Source organism: Corella eumyota, chromosome 3 (assembly GCF_963082875.1).
Source record: "Corella eumyota chromosome 3, kaCorEumy4.1, whole genome shotgun sequence".
Classification (NCBI taxonomy): domain Eukaryota; kingdom Metazoa; phylum Chordata; class Ascidiacea; order Phlebobranchia; family Corellidae; genus Corella; species Corella eumyota.
This window is the reverse complement of record NC_137492.1, coordinates 17,548,513-17,559,472: the sequence shown is the minus strand read 5'-3', so window position 1 is coordinate 17,559,472 and position 10,960 is coordinate 17,548,513.

Below are 10,960 nucleotides of genomic sequence, written 5' to 3'. Positions count from 1 at the left end.
AAATTATTTTTTTTAAACATATATATATACAAATAAATTAACAATACGAAAAAGTCATATTTAATATATCTATTAAAAATTTGACTGGTTTTTGAACATTTTTATTAGTTTTACCTTTTCAATAGTGTCTACTATCTTGTTGTATTGGCTTGTTTTAATAAAAAATTGAAACAAATGATCAAGGGTATTTTCATTTACAATTACATCTTTAGTGAGTGCCAAGCCAACAACTTTTTCCAATTCTATCATTTTGTTAAACTTTGACAACTTTGCAGTTAGCCTAAAATAAAACAATGTAAAATAACAATATACATATATATACTATATATTAGGGATGGGCTGAAATCCAAATTACTCGGATTCGACGAGCCCGAGTATTTTGTCGCGATACTCGGCCGAGTCCGAGTACTCGGTTATGATGTCATTTAAACGTATGTAACTGGTTACGAGAATCTTTCCAGCAAAATTTTAAAACTGCAAAATTTGCCAAAAAACACGTATTTATTGATTATAAAGTGTTTAACGTTGGCAAAACTACTTACCGCTGATAGCAATATCATTTTAAGTCCAAACGAAAATGTAAAAGTCTCAAATTTCTTATGTGTAAAATTTTACTAACTGAAAAGTGTATTTGTTGCGCAATCGTTGCTTGAACGAGATATAATTGAGAGTAGATTATAAATTATTAGAAAAAGGCAAACCTCGTGTTTTTTTATGTTTAGTAAATCGTATACGATCTTAAATGACAAATTATTACTTGGCGTCCGAGTACTAAAAAATGCTCGACGAGCACGAGTATTAAAATATTCTTAATACTCGGGCCGAGTACTCGGACTCGGATTCGATTGGCCCATCCCTACTATATATAATGTAAATTTTCCCATTTGTCATTTAATGTATAGGCTACATACCGGTAGCGTGGCGTAGTGGTAAGAACACTTGCTACACCACCATGAGGTTCTTGGTTCAATCCCCACTGTTCTTATGCTGTAGCCCCCTTGAGTAAAGCGCTATAAACATAGTGAACTCCTGCTGAATATCCCAAACTGCCACAGGCATTTTGAGACTGGGTTGAGGTAACAGTTGTTACTCTATGTTTAGGTCGCGCATTTGACCTTTCCACATCGAGGATAAAGATATATACAAAAAAACAATTATTTTTATTTAGTGGTGTGCCGTAACATTATATTACACAAGAACGAATAGCACTTTTACTAGCGCGAAAAGAACACGCTGTAAATTGATTTTGCGTAGAGTTAACAAATAAGAATATACGTACACTATTTGAATTATAACATAATAATATTCTTAAAAAGTTTATAGAAATCTATGTGGTTAAAACATAAATGTGCAGGTTTCATTGTGACACAAAATTGAATGTTACGTAATTACCAATTTGCCGATTTCTTAATCGCGGAATTGCAAAACACTGTCAAAAATCGACGATTTACAATCACCATTTTGATCGGCACTACAACCTAAACATTGGTTTTAGGCTCAGTTGGAGCTTATACTGTTAACAGCGCCTAACTCAAGAGTGCTCCAGCAGGAGGGATTGAACCCAGACTCCAGTTTAGTAAAACCAATTGTTTTAACCACTACACCAAGTTGCTATTTTATTAAAAATGTAAAAAACTATTTTTTTTGTAATATTTTTTTTAGAAATATTCAAACAATTTACCTCATTATAAGAATCTGTCCCTCAGACCTTGGATTTCCATTAAAGTTGAGTTCTGAAAATATTTTAAAGAAATTGTCAGTCGCGATTAGAGTCTGAAAAGCACCGTCAGCTTTTAATAAGTTCAACACCATATTAAAAGAACTCTGTAAAATTAAAATAATTCCATTTTTTACCAGTTAAATTCTGGGTTAAGTAAGGCACTATTAACTCCGGTTAAGCTAATTGTTAAAAATAAGCAAATGAACAAGAATAAGCAGATTAATCATCATCATTTAATCAATAGTATCCCAAACTGTGAAGTTCAACTTGTTTGTATATTTTTTTATCCTCAATGTGGGAAAGTCGAATGCGAGACCTAAACATAGAGTAACATCAGTTACTCCGACCCAGTCTCGAGTTGCCTGTGGCAGTTTGGGATATTATACTATAATTGCCCGGTAATTATGCTGCTAATGAAGTGCTGGCTTAGCAGGAGTTTATACAGTTTATAGCTTCTTACTCAAGGGCGCTACAGCATGAGAGCAGTGGGGATTAAACCCACGATCTCATGGTGATGTAGTAAGTGTTCTTACCACTACACCACGCTGGCGGTCTTTTTATCATATTTATATTTAGTAATACTTCAAATTTTATTTAGAAAATACTACTACACATAACTAGAAAACTTACTTTAGCTTTGCCAGCATTAGTTTTTGTAGGTTGCTGAACAAATGCAATCTTCAAAAAAACAACAATCATTATTTAGTTTTAAGAAAAATTTATTTGAAAGTAAGCTTATTGAGAACCATGTTTTTAATACCTGGTTATGAATGCTACCTCTTGTATTTACATTGTTGTTTTTGTCGCAGGGTTTGTTGCTTGATTGTTGCATCATATTAATTTGTTGGGTATTCCTTAATCACAAAATACAAAATAAGTTGGGCAATACAATAACATTACCATGATGTCCTTAATTGTATATAATATATAAAGAAACAGCTAATTTTTTGCTTTATATTTACTATGTATATTACCATGTTTAATTGATATTGTACTTAATTTAAAGAAATAGCACCTATATATATATATATATATATATAAAATAGACTGAAGTGTGGTGTAGTGGTCAGAACCTTTGGTTTCAATACATGAGGCCCTGGGTTCGATTCCCAGTGATACCATGCTATAGTGCCCTTAACTAAGTTGCTATAAATAGTATAAACTCCTGGCCATTACTAATTCAGCAGCTCAATTATCGGGCAATTTATAATATCCCAAAATGCCAAAGGCAAATCCAGACTTAAATAGAATCTAAATAAAGTTCTACCTATCTGTTAAGTACTGGGACATACAATCCTCATCTGGTGCATACATGTTATTTATTTTGTCATAATCTTCGTCCAATTTAGCTAAAAAAAAATTAACAAATAAAATACATATATCAAAATTTTAAACACTTTCCATTTTATAATTGGAAATTATTAAAATATTTTTGGTTTTTAGTAACCCGAACCTAATTCTGCTTCTGGCAACTTTTGTGATTGTCCTTGCTTCATATTTTGTTCATTTTTTTCTAATATTTCTCCTTCCTCCAAATCAGAGCTAACATTTTTTAAATTATTCTGAGATGATGATTTTTTTTCTTTTCCATCTTCCTGTTGGTATTGATTAAGTTGACCTTTATTAAAAAAAAATTATTATGAAAATTGTTGCCATCATTATCAATAAAGTGTAAGTTAGCCAATTAGAGTTAGACAATGATAATAATAAAAAAAACTTAAACACGTTAAAAAAAATTAAAACTAAATTATTTAAATTATCTAACCATTATTATCTGTTTGATTTTGAGTTTTTTTGGATGAATATCTTCGCTGATTTTGCTTGAAACAAGCCTCCTGCTCCTCCAGCAACTTCTTCATCATCTCTTCCTCGTCTTTTTGAAAAAAAAAAACTTAAACAAGTTAAAAAAAATTAAAACTAAATTATTTAAACTATCTAACCATTATTATCTGTTTGATTTTGAGCTTTGCTGGATCTTCGTTGATTTTGCTTAAAACAAGCTTCCTGCTCCTCCAGCAACTTCTTCATTATCTCCTCTTCCTCGTCTTTTTGTGATTGCTTGTCTCCACTTTGATCTGAAGATGTCGGAGTGAGCTGGAGGTCCTGAGACACTGAGATCCTCATGTCGTGATTTGATTCCTTCATCACTACTCTTCGCTCCTCATTTTCCGGAGTCAAATTTCTCAAAGATTTAGAAAAACTTGAAGTGCTAGGGACTTCTGAATTGTCTTTATGGTTGACTGATTTTGGGTTGTTATTAGAAGGCGTCAAATTTTCGACTTGCAATTTTTTTTGATGATTTTCCAAAATTTTATCTTCAAATCTTTGCGTAGCTTTCTGAGTTGAACGCTTCAAATTTATCTTTTTTCGTTTCAAATTTTTGCTGGGATTTTTTTGATCAGTTTTAAACGAATCAGTGTCATCTGATGTCTCAATCTTTACATGGGAATGACTTTTAAGTGGGATTTTGTATTTGTTGTTGCCAGTTTTCTTTCGTTTATTTGATGAAGTTGGTTGGAGTTTGTTGTTTGGCTTTGTTGGAGACAAAAGTTCAGTTTTCAACTGTAATTTACAAAATAAATTAAGTTAACTTATAGCTTTAACAAAGAATATGTTATTAATTTACATATTACAAATATATTTACGGCAGCGTGGTGTAGTGGTAAGAACTCTTGCTACACTACACATAAGGTTGTGGGTTCAATCACCACTAATGTCATGCTGTAGCGCCCTTGAGTAAGGTGATATAAACGGTATAAACTCCTGGTGAGCCAGCACTTAATTAGCAGCATAATTACCGGGCAATTATAGTCTCTATGATATCCCAAACTGCCACAGGCAAATCGAGACTGGGTCGAAGTAACTTATGTTACTCTATGTTTAAGTCGCGCATTCGACTTTCCCACATCGAGGATAAAGATATATACAAAAAAAAAAAAACTTACCAAGAAAGAATTAAAAAAAAAAAACTTACCGAGAAAGCCGACGACTTCTCAATGTCAGAATTCTTTCTTTTCACAGCTGATTTTGTAACACTCGATGGCACCATTTTGTTCTGATTTTTAGCAAGAGAGCTTGTCAAAATCGGAGATAGTTGATTTTTATTTTCCCTAACTGGGGTACTTTGACTTATGGGTGTTGCAGGGTCTTTGGGAGTTAGGTAACAATTATTTAACATCACTTTGGGAGACATCATGTTTTTGATGTGTTCCGGAGTTTGTTTGGCAAAATTTGGTGATTTTTGGTTGGTGTTCGGTGGCAAAAAACTTTCGGAAGAATTTGTGATGCTGTCAATGGCATTTTGCAGTTGCTCAAGAGTGTCAAGTTGGTCAAAATTATCTACAAAAATGTCGCAAGTCTTAAGAACGCAAGTAATACTTAACTAAAATTAAATAAAGCTAAAAATTCAGAATCAATTTTTAAAACAAAAATTTCCGAAAACTTACCTTCTACAATAGGTCTTTTCTCATTTTTATCCTTTTGTGTAGTTCTATAATAAATAATATTTTAAGTAAATAGACTACGATAATTTTCATAAATTTCACAACTTCAATTAATTGAATGTAAATAAAATTACCCCTCAATTTGTGTAGGATTATTGGTAAGTATTTCATCATCTTCTAAGATTAGATCATCATATAATAAATCATCGCAATCGGAACAACTAAATTCCCTAAAATATTGACATTTAAAAAATATTAAAAACCGGCAGCCTGGTGTAGTGGTAAGAACACTTGCTACACCACACATGAGGTCGTGGATTCAATCCCCACTACTCTCATGCTGTAGCGCCCTTGAGTAAGGCGCTATAAACGGTATAAACTTCTGCTGAGCCAGCACTTAATCAGCAGTATAATTATCGGGCAATTATAATCTATAATATCCCAAACTGCCACAGGCAACTCAAGACTGGGTCGAAGTAACTGATGTTACTCTATGTTCAAGTCGCGCATTCGACTTTCCCACATCGAGGATAAAGATATATATATATATACAAAAAAAAAATTATATATATATATATATATACAGTCCTATATAAATTAATGTTACTTTAAATACCAAAAAACTTCATAGTGTATCCACTAGGAATCACAATAAGAGATCCTGGGTTCAATTCCCACTAATGACACGTCACAATGCCCATGAATTGGATATATACATTTATTAGAGCTCTATTACCGTCATCTTATACTAAAATGAATACGGAAGGGCAGATTGTACAAGAGAAGATTAGGGTAAAAATTCCGCCTATTCAGTATTTTATAAACTTGGGGGACGAGGCTAATAGAGCTCCCATTTATTTATATTTACCCTATTGCAATTGATATATCATCTTCTTCAGCTAGTTCATGGTTTGTAGTAAGATCCTCATTGTTTCTCTGAATCTGAATATTGCTTGTTGAAGCAGAGTGTACATTTTCAATGCTCTTAGCAGGCCCAGGCTTTTTAAGAACAATCTGTTCAATTTGTTTATTATTGCTTTGATGTGGTGATGATCGTCTTCGGTTAGAACCAAAGCACTTTCTGGGATCTGTTATTTTTTTGAAGGGCCTTCTTTCGCTATGTTCAGTTGGGTTCTGGCGGTTGCTGTTTCGGTTCAACATGTCAGGTCTTTCTGAATTGCTAACCATTTTATTATAAGTATTTCTAAAAACAGGACTACTAGTTTGTTGTCTAGAGTTATTGTTAAAGTGATCGTTAAACTGACGATTGTGATTTTTGTTGAAATTGCGATTTTGATTATTGGTATTATGAAAATTGAAATTTTCACGATGATTAAAGTTGCCTCTTGGACTCCTGTTCTCATCAGGATTGTGATAATTTTGGTTGTTGTTGAAATTACGAAATTGTGTAGAATCTGAATTGCGACTAAAAAAAATAAAAAAATTTATCGATAATTCCTTAAATTTAAAGAAACTTAAAATGTACGAAGTCCTAAGAGCAGTGGCAAAAAAAATCAGTTTGCACTGAAAATATAAAGGTTTTTTTACTTGTATCTTTGATCCCGAAAGTGGTTATTCCGATTCATTGGCTGCGAAGGACTAAAACGAGGTCCTCCCCTTCTTCTATAATTTGATTGGAAGTTTGCTCTTCCCCTCTGACCTTCTTCTCTTTGGCGATAATAATTTTGCTGCCGATTCATTTCAGTGTTTAAGCTAAATTTTTCTGAATAAAACTTTTTGGTCACAAAAATTATTAGTGAAAGATTTGCAAGAAGAAAAAAATGTTTTAAAATTTATCCTTGATGTAATGAAGATGTTACTTTATATATAACACATAGAAAAAATCAAACTTAATCTTGAGTTGCCTACACCGTTATTATAATATTATTAGATTTTATAAGTATTGGTGATACTATCTATCTTCTATGTAATTTATAAGGACTCCTTTAATGGATAGTTAACAAGGGAACCTTATCGGCAATAGAATACATATTGTGGGAGTATACATTGGATAGAATTTTAGACATTAAAAAAAAATAATTTTAGACATTAAAAAAAGGCTTTGAAAAAAAATTGTTAAATAACAAAAAAGTATTTTATAAGAATTTACCGAATAGGTATATATAATAACTTGCACTATATTAGTAAGAAGGTGGAAGTTGAGAATCAATTATTTTGGACAAAGTGGCAAAAACCATTAAATATGCAACCCAAAATCAAATTTGGTTGCCACTTATGCCAAATCATTTTTTTAATACATACATAATGGTTTATATTTCTTTGTTTTAATAAGTAATCTTAAAGCATGACATCATAACAGTTTTGGACAAGATTCTATGTGAAGATCTTCTGGGTGAATTGTATTTGGTTATGCAAGAAATTTGTATATATATATATATATAAAATAGATATTTTCATCAAGTTGCTGACAAGGCAATATAAAAGGCAAAAAGTAATTATTACCAAATGTATCCAGCAAAAGAAAAATTAAGCAGTTGAAAAATGAGATACCATCCAATTATAACAACATCTTAAATTATCTTTTTAAAACGTTAGATTGATGAACGCGTCACTTAGGTCCAGACTAACAGATGAATCAAATATAAACTATGAGACTGTAGGGCTAGCAAGTACCTGATAAATTTCCCACATGTTTTAGTCGCAGGAGTAGCAATTTTTGAATACAACTTTTATTTAATTATCATGAATCAAGCCAAGTGCAGTTAGGTCTTCAATATTATAATATAACCAATTGGAAATTGAGTCCTTACAAAAGAAGTCCCATTTTTAGAAAACAAAACATTACCTTAACTGAAAATATAACTAATCTACAAAGATTGAGACATCAGATATTATTTGCAACAAACCTGAGTACATTTGCCTTCTAATTTGCTCGATTTAAGCAGATTAAAAATAAATTTTCCGTTTAAGAAAAAAATTATGCGCAATTCCTTCCTCGTGGCTTTGTTTTGTTTAAAGTTTAGCCATGCATGAAACACATGCGTACAGTTTATCCTTGTTTATAATAAAGTCCAAAAAACTTGTTACTATTAAAAACTTACTTTAATAAGACTGAAAATGTTTATTAAAATTTTGTATTAAAAATTAAAATATTAATAAAGCGATAAAGTACAGGTTAAAAGCTAAAGGTAGTAATAAAAGAGCGATTTTTACAAGCTTAAGTACGTCAAAAACTTTTACATTCGCGAAGATTCTTCAAGCACAAGGCCTCCGTTATCGATTCCTTCCATTGGCTTCTTTTCTTCGTCCATTTTGCGCAAGTCATCTCTCAGGAGATGCGCAATTATCCCCGCACCAATTGAATCTCCCCACACATTGATTGAAGTTCTAAACCTGTCACTAAAACAAAAAAAATCCTGTCAAATGCTGCAATTATAATAATAATAGCAGTCGCCTGTCTTGTCAGAAAGTCATTTTTTAATGTAACTTACAGTAGCCAGTCAATTGCCAAAATCAGCTGAATGTCGTCCGCAGGAAGACCTATTGCTGAAAGAACTATGATCAAAGTTACCAATCCAGCTTGAGGTACGCCTGCTGCACCTATGCTAGCTGCTGTAGCCGTAATGCTTAAATATAAGTTTTGATAAGTCATTTACCACTAACTTTTATCTAATAATTAGGTTTTAATTGTAGTAATTTAATTTTACCTGACAGCTAAAACTTGGCCAAAGCTCAGAGAGATCCCGTTAGCTTGTGCTATGTAAATTGCAGCCACAGCTTCGTATAAAGCAGTGCCGTCCATATTTATAGTTGCACCAATCGGCAAAACAAATCTTAAATATAAGTTTTTGATAGTTATATTCACGAAGGGTGGTTTAAAAGTGCAATTATTACCTTGACACTCTCCGATCAACATGATTGTTTTTCTCAGCACAAGTGATTGTAACTGGCAATGTTGCAGAACTTGATGATGTAGCCAATGCTGTAAGAATCGCCTATAAACATAAAACATATTCTGTATTTCAAGCATATCATCTAATAACATAGTTTCAAGTTAAAATTTAGGTTTAACAACACACTTACTTGTAATGCCCCTCCCAGATAGCGAACAGGATTTTTGCGAGTAAATGCAAAGTAAATGAGAGGTAAAATAATGAGTCCGTGTATTAGAAGACCTGCAGATACTGTCGCCATGTATAAGCCAAAACTTGACAGTTCCTAAAAAACAAAATACAAATAAAGCTTTTACAAAGTTATGTCTTTGTTGTAGTTACCTCACGCGGATTGTCCATTCCCATTATTCTTGATGCAATCAGAAACATAATCCCGATTGGGCCATACCTTAAAAATATCAATGCTATCATTAAAATAAAATTAAAAGAAAAATTATTTTAAAAATGAATTATGGTTATTTTAAATTTTTTGTCTCAGTTTTTCTTAAACTTGACATTACAATAAAAATTTATTTTTTATTTTTTTACCAGATTACTATTTTAACAATTCTTAAAACTGCTTCGTTCATAGCATCAAAAAAATGAACCAAAATCTTTCCCTTTTCTCCCATCTTTGCAATAATTAAGCCAAAAGTAAGACAGAAGACGATCAAGCCAAGAGCATTAATACCAGATTTTGAATTTATTGCCTAAAAAATAGATACCCTACGTTAAGCCTTTAAAATTGCTTAAAAGTTACAGACTATAACAACAATTTTCCGATTTAAGATTTGTTAAAAACTTACGATTTTATAATCGACAACGACCATTTTTTCTTCGGTAAAGTTCGTTGTTTGATTGGTAGTTTCGTTCAAAACAAAAGTTGTGACATTTTTTAACGCTGTGATCTCATCACGTGCAGAAAATTCCTATTTTAATATAGAAGTATTAACCAACAAAATAATGTAGCCATAAAAAAGCAAAATGCTTAGTTTTACAATATTAACTGATTTACCTGACTAAATGTTGCTGCTACTATATTGGTTGGAAACATATTTCTGTAAAAAAATTATTTAAATTTTAAAACAAGAAATATTTAAAAATTAAATTTTTAAAAATTGAATTTAACTTTGACCTGACTAAATCAAGAAGAGTGTCGACGGGTTCCGCTCTTCTTATTGATCCGGAGCGATCCTGCCTTCCTCCCCACCCTAAAAAATTAAATTGCAATCAAAAAAAAAAAAAATTTTTGAAAATTTTTTAAAAATAAAAATACATATATAGTTATGTCCTAAACAAAAAAATCACGTGACCTGGTTGAATTGCTACAACGAGTATTATGCCAAGTATTACTGAAGATAGAGTTGTACAGATATAATACAAAACAGCCCGTCCACCTAACTTAGATGCCGCAGTCTGTGGGATAGTAGCAACAGCTGACAAAAAAGTAAATTCAATTGTTAAAAATTGTTAGGCACAAATAATAAAATGTGATTAAAAATAAACAATTCACCTGATATGAGGCTAGTTATTATGATCGGCACAATAACCATCTTTAACATTCTAACAAACAAATCGCCGGGAAAAGCGAAGTAGGTGATATCCAGTTTCGAGAGCTCGGCAAATCGCATTAAAATTCCCAAAACTATACCAAGTATTACACTAACCACAGTTGCAAGAAGCAAAGCCTGGTTTTTCATGAATTTTACGCAGCTTCTTTGCGTGCATTTGCAGCCAGGAGCTTCTACGCTTTGTATTCTGGTTCGAAAACTCATTTTAAAAAAAAAAAATTTTCGATAATTTGTAAAAACAATTTCTGCAATTTAAAATTATATATAATGTATTTTTTGCAAACAGAATTATAAACTAATTTAAAACACATGGTATTTTTTGCGGCAAAATTC